Source organism: Cryptomeria japonica, chromosome 7 (genome assembly GCF_030272615.1).
Source record: "Cryptomeria japonica chromosome 7, Sugi_1.0, whole genome shotgun sequence".
Lineage (NCBI taxonomy): Eukaryota > Viridiplantae > Streptophyta > Pinopsida > Cupressales > Cupressaceae > Cryptomeria > Cryptomeria japonica.
In genome coordinates, this window is record NC_081411.1 from 629,769,361 (window position 1) to 629,785,741 (window position 16,381).

Here is a 16,381-nt window from a genome sequence, read left to right on the forward strand (position 1 = left end):
TCGTCAACCGATTTATCAGAGGATTGAATTCCGGCATAGCAGGACCAGTGAGAATGGCCACTCCAGGGAGCCTCCGGGTTGCTGTGGAGAAGGCTTTGATAGCCGAGGAGATTCAGGCCAGACCACATGACTCGAAGGATCGGTTTCATAACCGTAATCCTTCACCACAGACTTATGGGTTTCAGAAACCCCATTGGAAAGGTAACAACAAGCACTCATCGGGGTTCTCCAAACCCCCTCCTCCGCAGAAGTCACAGCAAAACCAGAGGCAAAAGCCTTCGCAGAATCAGCAGGGCACAAAGCCCAAGCAGTGGCAGTCACAGGGTCAGAGGCGAGATCAGAAATCTCAGGCTCCTTACACACCTCCGGCTAGGACTCAGCAGTCTTCTAGAGGTGGGTACAGTGGTTCTAGTAGGACAGGGGGACAGTCTTTCTCCAGACCACAGGGAGTACAGTTTCAGGCACGAGGCCCTTGCTTCACATGTGGAGCCATGGGACACATAGCGAGAGAGTGTCCTCAGGGTCAGATGACAGGAAATCAGAGGATGGCAGCATCAGAGCCGACAGTTGGGGACATGGGCAAGTCCCACAGAGTCTTCGCAGTGGTTGACAACCGCCAGGCAGAGCATCAGGCCACGGTTATTGAGGTAGCAGGTATGATCAGAGGTAGCAGTGTATCTATATTATTTGATTCAGGAGCTACTGATTCTTTTATATCTCCATTGGTTGTGGAGCGTTGCGGGCTAGTGGCAACTAGGCAAGAGGTCAGTTGGGAAGTGGAATTAGCTTCAGGGGCTAGAGTGTCAGTGGAATCAGAGGTTAAGGGATGTCAGCTTCAGATTGGCAATATCACCACTTTAGTGGACCTTAGAGTTACACCACTTGGATCATATGGCGTCGTACTTGGCATGGATTGGCTTTATGCCCACAGAGCCAAGATGGATTGTCGCCTGAAACGGGTCGAGTGTGAGGATGATCATGGCTCTCCTATAGTGATCACTGGAATTCAGAGGCTCGTGTCTCTTCGTATGATCTCCGCCATGCAGCTTAAGCGGAGCATGCGAAAGGGATGTCAGTTATTTGCCATCACCATTAGTGATAGAGAAGAAGAAGAGGAAAAGGAACCATCTATTGACGACCATCCTACCCTTAGAGAATTTGCAGATGTTTTTCCTTCAGAGTTACCTGGTATGCCGCCCCGTAGAGAGATTGATTTTCATATAGACCTTGTTCCAGGAGCCGAACCAATTTCAAGAGCACCATATAGAATGACTACAAATGAGCTTAATGAGCTCAAGATTCAGCTTGAGGAACTCCTAGAGAAGGGCCACATTCGCCCTAGTGTATCCCCTTGGGGTGCACCAGTCATCTTCGTGAAGAAGAAAGATGGATCTCTTCGACTATGCATGGACTACCGTCAGTTGAACAAAGTAACCATCAAGAACCGATATCCATTGCCCAGGATCGATGATTTGTTTGACCAACTTCAAGGTGCCAAGGTATTTTCTAAGATTGATCTAAAATCAGGGTACCACCAGTTGAGAATAGTGGAAAGTGATATCCACAAGACCGCATTTCGCACTAGATATGGCCACTATGAGTTCACCGTGGTTCCGTTCGGTCTTACGAATGCCCCAGCAGTCTTTATGAGTCTCATGAATGGAGTGTTCCGTACATTCCTCGACCGCTTTGTGATTGTGTTTCTTGACGACATTTTGATATATTCACGGAATGAGGAGGAACATGAGGAGCACTTGAGACAGGTTTTGCAGTGTTTGAGGGAAAATCAGTTGTATGGCAGTTTGTCGAAGTGTGCTTTCTTTAAGACTGAGATCAAGTACCTTGGTCATGTTATATCTGGTGATGGGATCTCAGTAGACCCATCAAAGATCAGAGCCATTATGGATTGGCCAGCACCTACCAGTGTGACAGAGGTCAGGAGCTTCATGGGCTTAGCAGGTTATTACCGACGTTTTGTCAAGGGATTCTCTAGAATTGCTCATCCTATCACTTCTCTTCAGCACAAAGGGAAGAAGTTTGAGTGGACGGAGAAGTGCGAGAAGGCCTTTCAGGAGCTTAAAAAGGCACTTACTACTGCACCTATTCTTGTAGTACCAGATCCTTCAGCAGATTTCATGGTTTGCACGGATGCTTCCCTAGATGGTTTAGGAGCAGTACTTATGCAGAATGGCAGAGCTATAGCATTTGAGTCTAGGAAACTCAAGACTCACGAGCTTAATTACCCCACTCATGACCTTGAGCTTGCAGCCGTAGTACATGCACTTGTGAGATGGAGGCATTTCCTTTTGGGTCATCACTTTGAGTTGCACTCAGACCATCAGAGCCTTCAGTACATATTTACTCAGCTGAATCTTAATGCACGACAGAGGAGATGGATGGAATTCTTGTGTGAGTATGATTTTGACGTTCACTACATCAAAGGGAAAGAAAATGTAGTTGCTGATGCTTTGAGTAGAAGACGTCACGAGGTATTCACCATGTCTATGGGCACGGATTTGAGAGATCGGATCATGCAGCGATTGCCAGAGGACAGATGGTATTTAGAGATTTGCCAGGCTATTCGATCTCAGGAAACCTTAGAAGGGAAATATGAGGATTATTCCTTAGAGCCCGATGGTTTATTACGCCATAGAGGGCGCATCTATGTACCTTCTTCCGGGGGATTGCGGGAGTTCATTATCATAGAGGCACATAGAGCTCCTTATGCAGCGCATCCCGGTGTCAAGAAGTTGCATGCAGACTTGAGAGAACTATATCATTGGCTAGGAATGCGACAGCTTATCGCCGAGTTGGTAGCCCGATGCCTTGAGTGTCAGAGAGTCAAGGCGGAGCACAGCCATCCAGGTGGGTTGCTCCAATCTCATGCTATACTAGAGTGGAAGTGGGACACTATATCCATTGATTTTATCATTGGTCTCCCTATGTCATCTCGCCGCCATGATGCCATCTTAGTGACGGTTGACAAGTTGACCAAAATGGCTCACTTTTCACCAGTTCGTACCACCTTCACAGCACCAGCAGTAGCACAGGTGTTTTTGCGAGACATTGTCATACTTCATGGTGTTCCACGTAAGATCATTTCTGACAGGGATTCCCTCTTCACTTCCTCTTTCTGGAAGGCGTTACAGGCAGCTATGGGTACCAAGCTCAATTTCAGTATAGCCTATCATCCGGAAACGGATGGCCAGATAGAGAGAGTTAATCAGGTGTTAGAGGATATGCTTCGCATGTACGTCATGGATCACCAGTCCAGATGGGAGGAGTATCTTCCTTTAGTGGAGTTTGCCTATAACAATGGGCATCACACGTCCTTGGGGATGCCACCCTATCAGGTATTAGATGGCAGACCTTGTAGGACACCATTGAGTTGGGACTGCATAGAGGACAGAGTTGCTATTGGTCTAGAGATAGTTCGGGATATGGAACAGCAGGTGGATTTGATTAGGCAGCGTCTTAGAGAGGCACAGGATAGGCAGAAGAAATATGCTGATGCAAAGAGGGTTGATCGTAGCTACTCAGTTGAAGACAGAGTCTTCTTGAGAGTGCGACCGCATAAGAGTCCAATCCGTTATGGAAAGGGTTCTAAGCTCGCACCTCGATTTGTAGGACCATTTGAGATCCTTGAGAGGATAGGGCCAGTTGCCTACCGTCTAGCATTGCCACCTAGCCTGTCACGCATCCACGATGTGTTTCATGTTTCAGTTTTGAGGAAGTATATCTTTGATGAGTCTCATATTCTAGATTGGGATGCCTTGCAGGTGGAGACGAACGGGCAGCTAGCTTTGGAGCCCATTCGCATTTTGGCACGCCGGACGCTGAGCCTTCGAGGGCGAGAGCTGGACCAGGTTAGGGTCCAGTGGGATTGCTATGATGAGGTCACAACCTCATGGGAGGATGCAGCACTTATGAGATCACAGTACCCCCACCTTTTTGATGAACTCCAGGAGGAAGTTCATGCTTGGAGGGGGAGGGTGTGAGGCCCTACCCCGATTCAGTTTGACATTTTCAGTTATTTGCATATTGAGACTATTATGGATGCTTTATTTTATGCATTATGGACTTAGAACTTATATGATCCCATGATTTGGATCACACTGACATATGTTGATGTTTTACTTCATGCATGATGATTATGAAACTTTAGATATGATTTCTAGAATAGAATTACATTATGATGGTGAATGTCATTATTGGGAATTTGCAGGATTTTATTTCAATGAAAGAAAATGATGCTTATTTATGAATGGTTCAATTTTGGGAAATTATGTTAATTGTTTATGTGAAATTGAATTTGAAACCAAATGAGATATTGAATTATTGTTGCCTAATGTATGAGTGTTTGATTTGCAATGGAATCCATGTATTTGATTATGAATAATTGTGATTATTTGGAGTTACTAATGTGTTAATTGAGATGCGCAGGAAAATTATCCATGTGACCATGGAATTTAATGGAGAACCAAGTCTAGACCAATGTGCGTTTGTTAAGCTGGGAGTTGTCTATTTGGAGAGACAACACCCCTCCCCTTGTAATGTATTTTATTTGTGATGTGTATAATGCTTGAATGTAAAATTTAATTTATATGTAATTGTGTAATCCTTCAAGAGACCAATTTTCCATGTGTGATTTTTATATTGTATTTTTGTTGTGTCACTTGACACATGTGCTGATTAAGTGTCATTGATTTTGACTTGTCTCTTGGAGGGAGTTTTGTTTCTACCAAGGCCATTCAAAAACATGAGTGTGGTCCCAAATTTGTCTTGGGTAGGGAGTCATGGGAGTGGTCAACTCAAGCTTGACCCGTAGGTAAACTTCAGTGGGGTTTCCAAAGGGTTTAATGGACTCCTAGGGTAAGTTTTTAGGCTTTTCCAAAGGTCCTAAGGGTATACCTATGGGTTAAGGGTGTTTTGCAACATGTGGCTTCTCCCATGTGACTATGAAGTCACTTCAAAAAGTGATAATTCCAAGATGCACGAAAATTGAACTTAGAAAGTTCTCCCTAGGATAGAGAACCTTCCCTTTAGGAGTTAAACTCTCTTCCCCATCCTCTTCCACCTTTTCCCTTTCCAATTTGAGTAATGTGCAAGAGTTTGGGAAGGGCAACCAATGGGAACTCACACCTCACCCAAGGGGTTGGGAAGTGTGTGAGAGGCCTTCTTAGGCAAGAATTTGCAAACTTAGTGGGTAATCACCCACTCTCCTCTCTTGGAGATTTTGCTTGTTTTGGAAAAAGTTAGTAGGAGTTGGCATTTTTAGTGGAATTTTGGGAGAAAAGATAGTGGAAATTGGGCAGCTCATCCCCAACTAAAATTAGCAAACCTTTTGGTAGAATAAGGTTGGTTACTCCCTTCTTTCTCTTGTTATGTTGTAAATGATAGTTGTGTTGTTTTGTGATAAGGAAAGAGTTGCTTGTAAGATTGTGTTTATGAAGTTTTTTAGTTGAAGTTATTATGTGTAGTTTCTTTTCTATGTATTTGTTTGTGTTCTTGTGGTATTTTGGGAGTGACCAAGATCTCCTATCCTTGGGAGGGTAGGAAGGTCTTGGGGTGGAAGGAGTTTGATAGCCATGGGTGAGAGGCTCTCCTTTTGGAGAGTGTTCTCAAGGGAGTCCTTGGTGACCCTTGATGCATAGCCTTGTGTATGCATTTGGGGGTCATAAGGGGAGCATATATGGCCTTGAGCCTTTTTGGGGGGCATAAGGTTGTGAAAGTATTTGGGTTGCATTTGTGTTGCCATGAGGTGGCTAATGTAGTATTGTTTTTTGGCATGCATTCTCCCCATAGGTACTTGGTCCACTTCCACCCATGGAAGAGTCACCATGAAAGTGGTGAAGGTGAAGCTTGGGAAGGGGAAAGTTGATTGTAAATATGTTCCTATGTTTTGTAGTGGTTTGCATGTTTGTAACCCGTCTAGTGCTTGGTTCTCCAAGCTCGGGGGTGGCTTCTAGTAAGCCTAGGCTAGGAGGTGAGCTTCCCATGGTCAAATATGTTTTATTGCAGGTTGCATGGGAATGGGAAAAGAAACAAATGAAGAACTAAGTTGCTGTTTTATGTTGCAATATATTCTCTTTTGGAGATGTAAATGAAAAGTAGAAAAAAAAAAAAAGGGTGGGCTAGATAGTGTTTATTTACATGGGAAGAAGGATGTTTGTATGCATCATTAGCTTGTAAAAGATAGAGAAGGACATTGTGTATTTGTTTTCAAAAAAAATAATGTAGCAATGTATTTTTATTATCTTGAAAAGGGGAAATGTAGATGTTTTAAACTCCAAAACTTCTTGTAACCATGCTCATTGTATTTAAATCTGTTAAAGAAATACATGATGTTTTCACTATTCTAGTTAGTTGCAAATGAAAGCCTTAGTGTATTAGATTGTATGAAAATTTTGTGTTTAACTAGGGTGGAAAAGTAGATGCAATATATTTCTTTCATGTATTCTGCAAATAGATGAAACTAGGTTGCTGGAAATTTAAATTAAAAAAAAAGGGACAGTCATTTATTTTCCACTATTGCAGAAAATGGAACCCTAGTAGTAGAAGTCTATTTTTCCTTAAAAAGAAAAAAAATAACCACCTAGTTTCAGGTTTATTCTGATATTTAAAAGAAAACATGGATATTTATTGATAGATTACCTTGTTAGTTTTGCAGAAAATCATGCCTTCATTTACAAAATAACCATACACAAAGATATATAAATATATATATATATATATATATATATATATATATATATATATATATATATATATATATATTTATTTATATATGTTTATATACATATATATATATATATTTATGCATTTTAAACATTAAAGAGTCTGTTACAAAAAGGATATATTAGTAAATCTGGTTTTACTACAAAAAAAATAGGGACTAATATAATGCTAAATCTCTAAGTATATATATATATATATATATCCTTATATATATATATATATATATATTTTTTTTAAAAACTGCCAGATCAAATGAAGATAAAATCCTATGTATTCTGTTTTACAAAATCATATATCTATATATATAAATATATATATATAAATATATATATATATATATATATATATATATATATATATATATATTATAAAAAAAAAAACATCATACAAAAAAAATTGCCACGCAACATATTTTAACCAAGTTAGCAACCACTATCGAACGCAGGGCGTAACTATCGCGCGGGCCGCAAACCCTGGGCGGCGGCATCCCCAGACTGCGGAACCCGCAGTCCCTGGGCGGCGACGCCCAGGACCTGCGGGGGCCGCAGGCTGGGCGGTGCTGCCGTGGCCAGCGGCCACCCCCGTACCCCGCCTCTGCTAAACCGTGCTCCGCTCAGGTGGAAATTGTTTCGTTCGCAAATAAAAAAAAGAAAACTCGCTCCGCCCGGTTCCACCTCCTTCTCCCTCCACCCGATCCATCCTCTCGCGCAGCCATCTTCGCCCAACCGCCCCAGTAAACCACATCACAAAAAAATAATATAATGAAAGGAAAAAGGGGGGAGTCCCGGCCGTGAGAATCGGCCACTGAGCGCCGCCTTTCCATGGCCGCCGACCTACCCTGCACACAACACACATAGCACAAAAATAGCAAACAAAAATAAAGGAGGTGTTCTAAAAATTTTGCCCTAACCCTAGTTACGGGTTAGGGCAACACACCAAAGTCTTTAAAACAAAAGATGGGTGTGGAGGGAAGTTCTTTTTTTTAAAAGGGAGGGGGGGAGATTATATTTTTTTTTTTAAATTAAGGAAGGATGGGTACCTCTTTATCCCCCTTTCTAATGATATTTAATTATCAAACTCATATGCTTAAGGTTATAAGTGAATATATATAAATTATGTAAAAATATAAGTATAAAGATATATAAAAATATATGTATTTATATATAAATATATGTCTAAGTAGGATTAAAATGATATACAATTTGTGATAAAATTTGTTAGGTGGTAAAGTTAAGATATGAATACTTTTGTTAAATATATTTATTGGACTATTGTAGGAGAAATTTTTAAAAGGAATTTAACACTCAGGTAGATTAGATTTAAAATTAAGGGGTGTGAACACCTAGTTCCTTATAGGGCCAAGAGGGCCAATCAAGTCCAAGGAAATAAAGTATTTTATTCCTAGAGGTTTTTAATTTAGTAAAGTGTTATAATGACGAGGTTAACTAACTTAAAAATTCTAGTGGATAAGAAGATAAGATAAGTTTTAAAACGTTTATATTCGAAACTAATCGTTGCATTTAAGATTTTAATTCCTTATTAACGAAGCTTAGTGATCACCCTTTTTGGGAAAATATTAGCTCGCTGATAACTTAGTAAACCGAGCTACTAAATTGAAACTTAACTACCTGATCGACACAAATATAGTTATGACCTAACCCAAAAGGCATTATTTATTTAAGTTAATCACACTAAGTCACATTACTTTAATTTAGTTAGTCGATAATTAGTTAAGTATTTTAAAAAAAAAATTTCCGATCGTGCCCTAAAGTTGGGCATGACAGTACCAATGGGGAGATTGCAGGCCAAATACAACTCAAGCCCCCTGATGGCAATACAAATGCAACAAAATACTTCCACATACCTTATGCCCCCCAAAAGGCTCAAGGCCATATTTACTCCCCTTATGACCCCCAAATGCATACACAAGGCTATGCAACAAGGGTCACAAAGGACACCCTTGAGATCACTCTCCATAAGGAGAGCCTCTCACCCAAGGTTGTCATACTCCTTCCACCCCAAGATCATCCTACTCCCCCAAGAGTAGGAGATATTGGACACTCCCAAAAAAAAACAACAAGAACACATATACAAACATAGAAATAAAAAGTACACATTCTTTTTCCCAACAACAATTTACAATAACACATTTCTTTTTTTTTTCACAAGCATTTCTTTCCTTCAACAAAACAACATAACAAACATAAACAACATAAATAGGGGAAGATAAAAACCAACCTTATTCTGCCAATAGGTATGCTAAAATTAGTTGGGGATGAGCTGCCCAATTCCACACAAACTTTTCTCCAATCTCTCCAAAAGTTCTATTCTCCTACTAATTTTCAAAACAAAAGCATAATCTCCAAAAATGGAGAGTGGGTGATTACTCACTAAGTCTCCCATTTCTTGCCTAAGAAGTCCTCTCACACACTTCCCAACCCCTTGGGTGAGGTGAGAGTTCCCATTGGTTGCTCTTCCCAAACTCTTACACATTACTAAAACTGGAAAGCGAAAAGGTGAGAGAAGATGGGGAAGAGAGTTTGTCACCAAAAGGGAAGGTTGTCTATCCTAGGAGGAACTTTCTAAGTTGAATTTTCGTTCACCTTGGAAACACCACTTTTTGAGGTGACTAAACAGTCACATGGGAGAAGTCACATGTTTCAAAATACCCCTAACCCATAGGTATACCCTTTGGACCTTTGGAAAAGCCTTAAAACTGACCCTAGGAGTCCATTTAGCCTTTTAGAAACCCAACTGAAGTTTACCTACGGGTCAAACCTGAGTTGAACACTCCCAAGAATCCCTACCCAAGGAAAATTTGGGACCACACTCATATTTTTGAATGGCTTTGGTAGAAACAAAGCTCCCTCCAAGAGACAAGACAAAATCAATGACACTAATCAACACATGTGTCAAGTGACACAATAAAAATTGTAGAGTCGTAAATTGTACGCACTCGCTAGGGTGGTACAATTTCACACCTAGTTTAGCACCCGCCTTGGCGCATTTTGCATTTTGCATTGCATTTCCCCTTTAGTACTTAATTAATTAAATTAATTAGGTCTAAGGTTTTATTTTATCATCTCCTATATCATAAAATTGGGCCCTTTTCATTAAAGTGTGCCCCTTTCATTTTAATCTTCCAATACATCATTTAATCAAAAACCCTAATTAAGCCCTATTTTGAACTTGGGGGCTTGGTTTCGGGGTCAAAACATCTCGAAATCACCTGTAACTTCGGGATTCTCTCTAAAATCATCATATCCGATGGCCCTAAAAATTTGGTGAAAAGTTGTCAGGACCATGGCGCCCGGAGTGCACATGGTCCCGGACATTTTTCCCAAAATTTTAGGAGCACGATCCAATCATAAAATAAAGCTTAACCCAAAGAAATTGGCGGGATATTCAATCTCTAGATTGGCCAAAAGTCGAAATTAAGACCTAGGGTTTCATATATAAGAGCTCTCTTTCTTCATTTGAAAGGATGGAAATTTTGGCTTTCAAGGACCTTCTATGCAGCGAAAGAGCAGATCTTTGAAGACTTCAACAACATTCAACATCCTTCTATCAAGCATTCATCAATTTCATTCATTCATTTAGGGCTTGGAAGACATTGAAGAACAATAGGAGATTACCGACTGAAGATTGGCTTGTACTCCTCCCTTGAGGGTTGGGTATGATTTCATGTTGTTTTCATGTCTTTGCATAAGCTTCAATATATCCTTTATTCATGCTTTAGATCACCTTGCATCTTGATTTAGAGCATTTACATTATCATTTACAAGCAATTAGGGTTTACTTTCTAGGTTGCTCTAGTTTGCTTTCTTGCATTTTAGGACCTTGCACACACACTAGGTCTGCACACACAATACATTTTACAATACAACTTGCCTATTCGTGGAGGTGGAAATCACCGAAGCGGGGGTTTGACTAAGGCAAAACCCTATATAGCTGCCCAAACACCTTTTCAGATATAAGTGCAGGTTTCAGGACTCAGACGATGCCGCAAGTTGCAGATCCGGGAGAAGCAGACTGAGACCGACCTTCCCACCGAATTTCAGAGCAGAAGACCAGGATAGGGGCATGGGGCGCCTTGGTCCTGCCAGGACAGAGGCGCTGGGTGCCCTGGTCCCTGGGACAGGGGCGCTGGGCGCCCTGGTCCTCCTGACAGACAGCATTTTCAGCATTTTTGACAACTTTTTTTCCAAAGTGCAAAACAGCAGTTTCCGGATCAGTTTCAGGGGCAGAATCAGGACAGTGGTGCCGGCGCCCCCGTCCCGAACATTTTCAGTCAGATTTTAACTCCGGGTACGCATTTGCATTCTTTCCTTGTCCTTATGTTTATAGCTTTCCATTGTTTAAGTTCAATTCTGCAATCTTGTTATTAGTTCATACTTGCATTTTGGGGTTAGGGATTGAACTTGCATCATTTTATCTATCATTTGCAACAAAGGAATAGAAATCCTAATAGGTATCCCATGGCTCTCTCTTCCGCAAAAAGAAGTAGCCAATTGTGTGATACCTCTAGGCTCTTTCGTATTCCGCAAATGTGTGATTGAAAGTGAGATTAGGGCATATTTGCTTAGTGTCACTTTTTCTCCTACACATTTTTGGTGAACCCGACGTGAACTCCAATCTTCTCTAATTCTGATTTATGTTTTCAAATTTGAGTGTTTATGCTATTTACAAGTTTTAATTTCTTGCAAGATTCAAAAAAATTTAGAGGAAATTTTTGCTAAAACCCTAATTTTTCAATTCAAAGTTGAACTTGTGGATAGCTTAATTGGGATCAATAATTTCAAATCTGATTTAGGAACTCATTTGAATCATAAATTTCATTTTCTAAATCTACATTCTAAGTGCTTGCATTGGTTGAAATTAAACATTTCCTTCTATTTTGCATGTGTTATCATTTGAAAGAGGAAAATTGTTGTCATGATGCATTCATTTCATAGATGTGATAATGGGTTGGCTTCCCTTGTTTCAATTTTTCCTTCTCCTAAAGAACCTCCCCCCATCTATAACAACATTTTAGTGCCTAAAAGAGTTGCTACCAATCCCTTTGAGACTCTTCCATGCTCTAAGGATGAAGTCTTTAAGAGTGATCTTGACAATTCTCCTAAAACGTGCCCTTCCTATTTAGCTATCCTAGAGGAAGAGAATGATATCATAAACACCTTTCTTAATGTTACTTCACCTTCCTTCCATGATGCCTCTCTAAGTGAAAAGGTATTGATGGACATTGACTTATTTTCTCCTAAAGTTGGTCTTTCCAATGGGGGCATATTAGTGCAACAAGAGGTTATGAACACTTCTTTCAAAGATCTCCTTCCTAAGCATGAATCTTTGGAGAAGTCTGTTCATGTTCCTCCTAAAAAACACTCCCTTCATGAGGATCCTTTTGTGCAAGAAGATGACATTATCCCTACATTTCCTATTGATGGCATTTCCTTTTCCAACAAAATTCCCACTAGAGATGATGAATTAATGATAAATGCTTACCCTTCTCCTAAAATATGTCTTATCCATAAGCATCCCTTAGAGAAAGAAGATGAAATAATAAGCAATTTCCTTAATTCTCTCTCCCCTAAAGATCATATTGAATAGATTTTGAGGAAAGAGGATGATTTTAACACATCTATTGATGCTCTCCCTTCTAAGGATGAGGAATTAATAAACAATGTTATCTCCTCTCCCGAAATTGACAATACTTCAAACATTCCTTTCAACCACTTCACCATTTGGGATGAACCATTAGAAGAAGGTGTAGATTATTCTCTATCCCATGAGAGAACCCTAGCCAAAGGGGATGAAATCAAGATTGAAAACTCCCTTGATAGTTTCTCACCTTCCTTGAACCTTAATTATTCTCCCTCTAAAAATAAAGCATCTCCCTTTCCTCAACTTGGTTCTACTCATAAGGATACCCTAGTTCAAAACAAGATGGTTAACATCTCTTTCAAAGATCTCCCTCTCAAAAGTGAGACTTTAGAGAATAATGTTGATCCTTCTCCTAGAGAGTTTATTCCCCATGTAGATCATTTGAGGATAGAGGATGATATGACCTTTCCTAGTATTACTTTTCCTACTAGAACATCAATGCCTACCCCTTGTCTCTCTCCTAAAATTGATTTAATCTGTGATAAGATTTTAGTGCAAGAGAAGACTATCAATAATTCTTCCAACACTTTTGTTCATTCTCCTAAACCATCCTCAATCAATTTGATACATGTGAATGGAACACCTAACAAACCTCTCTTCACTATCCAAGGCGCTTGTCCTTCTCAAAATTATCAACCTTTAAATAAGCCTATCTTAGTGGTTCAAGGTGGTTATGCTAATGATTCTTTTTGCACTCCTAACAAACCTATTATTACTGTGCAAGGAGGTTATTCTACTAAGAGCCCTTATGAGTATGCTAAGCAACTGACTAGAGAGAGTTATCATGCGGTTGCTCATACCTATAGCACAAGGAACAATAGGCAACCTAATCCTCCTCCAGTTAGCCCAACTTCACTTCCTCCTTCTCAACCAATTCTTCCACAAGCTCCACATATTTCACAAGTTCTCGGTAAGGAATATGATCTCATAGAACAACTTAAAGCTACCCCTACTAAGATATCCCTTTGGGATTTGATTCAAACTTCTTCCACTCATCATGGAATGTTAAAAGATGCCTTAAAAGATTTGAATGTTCCTCCACCTAATACATCTAGTAATATAGTGTCTTTAGTTAACTCTGTGATGAATCCTAAAGCTAAAATTGTGTTTACCCAAGATGAGTTTCCTACTAGTGAAATTCAACAACAATATGATCCCTTGATGATTGTGGTTATCATAAATGACACTGCTATAAGACGAACACTGGCAGATAATGGCTCTGGCCTTAATGTGTGTAGCATTAATCTATTGCATAAGATGAATGTGGATACATCCCTTATTGAGCCCGACTCTCGTCCCATTCAAGGCTTTGATAATGTGGCTAAGTCTTCATTAGGTATTATCACCTTACCCATCACAGTGGGACCTGTTACTTTGCCTACTCCTATCCATGTTATGTTGGGAAATCTAACATACAACTTGTTATTAGGGAGACCTTGGATTCACAGTATGCAAGCTGTCCCCTCTACATTGCATAGACAAGTTAAATTTATTTATAACAATAAGACATATACCTTGATAGGTGATACTAATCTTCAGGCTTGTTTGCAAACATTTACTTCCAAAGGGAGTTCTTCTAAATCTTCCTCTTCTAATGACGACTCTTTAAACAAAATACCTATGGATGAATCATCACCCTCTAATAATCAAAATTCTTTGGATGAGTCTAAAGCTCCTGAAGAAGATCCTTCTTGACTTGAATCTACACATGAAAAAGCTTTTGATCCTGAGAAGGTTCTCGCAGAAGACGATTGGGGATCTCTTGATTTTAATCCCACCTTTGTAGGTGAGTATAGGGTTCCTCCTAGAGATCTTAAAAGTAAAAAGAAGGAAGAAACTAGAGATCAATCAGTCTTACTTGAACCTATGAGCAATAATTTTGTGGCCACTTCTCAAACTTCTTCTCCTCACCCCTCTAATTATGAAGAGTTTGATTCTTTGTCTTATGAAAAACCACCTTCTCTTCCTGAAATGGCTGATCGTTATGGTCGTGGTTTTTGCATTTTTGCTAAGCATGGGTATCATGGAAAAGGTTGTGGTGCTCATGAACAAGTGATAAAAGTTCCTCTAGAGACTAATTTTCACAATTATGCCTTTGGACTTGGCTATAATCCCTGCAAACGTACCAAAGCATCTAAAAGACCATCTCTCAATGTGAATGCTATATTTAGTAGTGATGATGATCTCACTTCAACTAAACCATCTTCTACTTCTATCAACTCTCATTCCCCTCATAAGGAAATCTTGGCGATGAACAAATCTCTTTATGAATCCCCTCAAATTTCTAAATCTACTTATGAATCTTTATCTCCTATTCATCATAAAGTCCTTTTCCCCAGGGATAAGGCTCTAATAAATTACACTCATCCCTCTTCTAAGATTTCTTGTGACTTTTCTTCTTCAATTTTTATCATTTTATACATGTTTTTTATCTCACTTATAGTTGAGCATTTAGCATGTCATATTCAAATACCTCATTCAATCTATCATGTCTTTAAATAACATTAATGGCTATTATGTTGCTCATCATTATGTGACATTGGTAGCTCATTTACTAGGGGCTCATTGTCATTCATGATGGTACAATTTCAAGTGCAATCATATATTTTTTGAAGCAACATAATAGCCTAATTTTCTTGTTCCTATGGGGACAAGAGTGATTTCATACGTCTCTTCTTTTGCTTATGTCCAAATCTCTCCCTAGAAGATTGTGTAAGTCCTTCTCAGTGAGGCAATGATCTTTCCTTATTTTTATCTAAGGATCCACTTTTTCCTATTTCGTGGATGGTGTGAACTTTATTACTTGATGTTATTCCTTGTATGCATTTGTTGTTGTTTGTTCAAGGATTCTCTCTTACAAGAGGTGTAAGTCCTTGACTACAACCTCTTTTGCACTTGGTAAAATACATCTATAATGAATTCACTCTCCCAATTGGGTTAAAAAGAGTGTCATCCTTCATTAAGAATCACTTTCACCTCGCAAAAGAAGGAAGTATTGCATTCTTATTCTCTTCTTTGTCTTATTCTAGAAGATGTTATATTTGTCTAAGACAGTTCCTCTCAGAGATAGGTGTCTTTTGTACACAGATCTCTTCTCCTCTAAGGATCTCCTTTACACATACTACAAGATATCCCTTTTCAACTATCTTATCCTTGCTTAACGAGTGCAAAATTCCCTTGCTTGGATCTATAACATTGTTGCATTTTTGGGGTATCTTCTTTTGTGATGAAGGTAGGTATCCTTGTTTTACTTTTCTTATGACATAAACATTACACTTTTTGAGCAATGGGTCATTCTCAGAACCAGAGCACAGACTCTTAGAGCGAGATGTCTCCATTTTTCTTTTATCCAAGGTGATTATTCTCAGAACCAGAGCACGGACTCTTAGAGCGAGATGTCACGCTTTTGTACTATACATATACAGGTTGTAGCATACTCGGGCATAGACTCCTATGAGATGCTTCTAACCTCACTTACACACACATGAACGAGGTTGAGTGGAACTAGCGGCATAAGGCTAGACTTTCTCACTCTCCTCCCTTACATGGATCACCTAGACAGACTCTAGGGGCTAGTTTTCCATGTCTTCTTTTCCATGGATCACCTAGACAAGATCTAGGGGCGAGAAGTCCATGTTTTCTCTCTCACTATTCTTCTCCTGGATCACCAATGTGTGTATTCATGCTTTTTTTTTCCTTTCCTTTCTTCTCTTTGCATTTTGTTTCCATTTACATCCTTCATCTTGTGTTAGAGAACTCTCGAATCCTCACACTCTTTGTTGTGTTGGAATTGAGATTTAGTCCTCTTTCTTACCAAATGATTCTCCATTAGTTCTTGATCTCATATCAAATCTTCTTGTGAGTGTTTGTCATCAATATTCTTTAACAATTCGAAGTGGTAAACATGATACCCTATTTCAACTCACTAAAATTAGCAAGCCGAAACAGGGGGGGGCATATAGCTACCCTCAAATTTTCATCA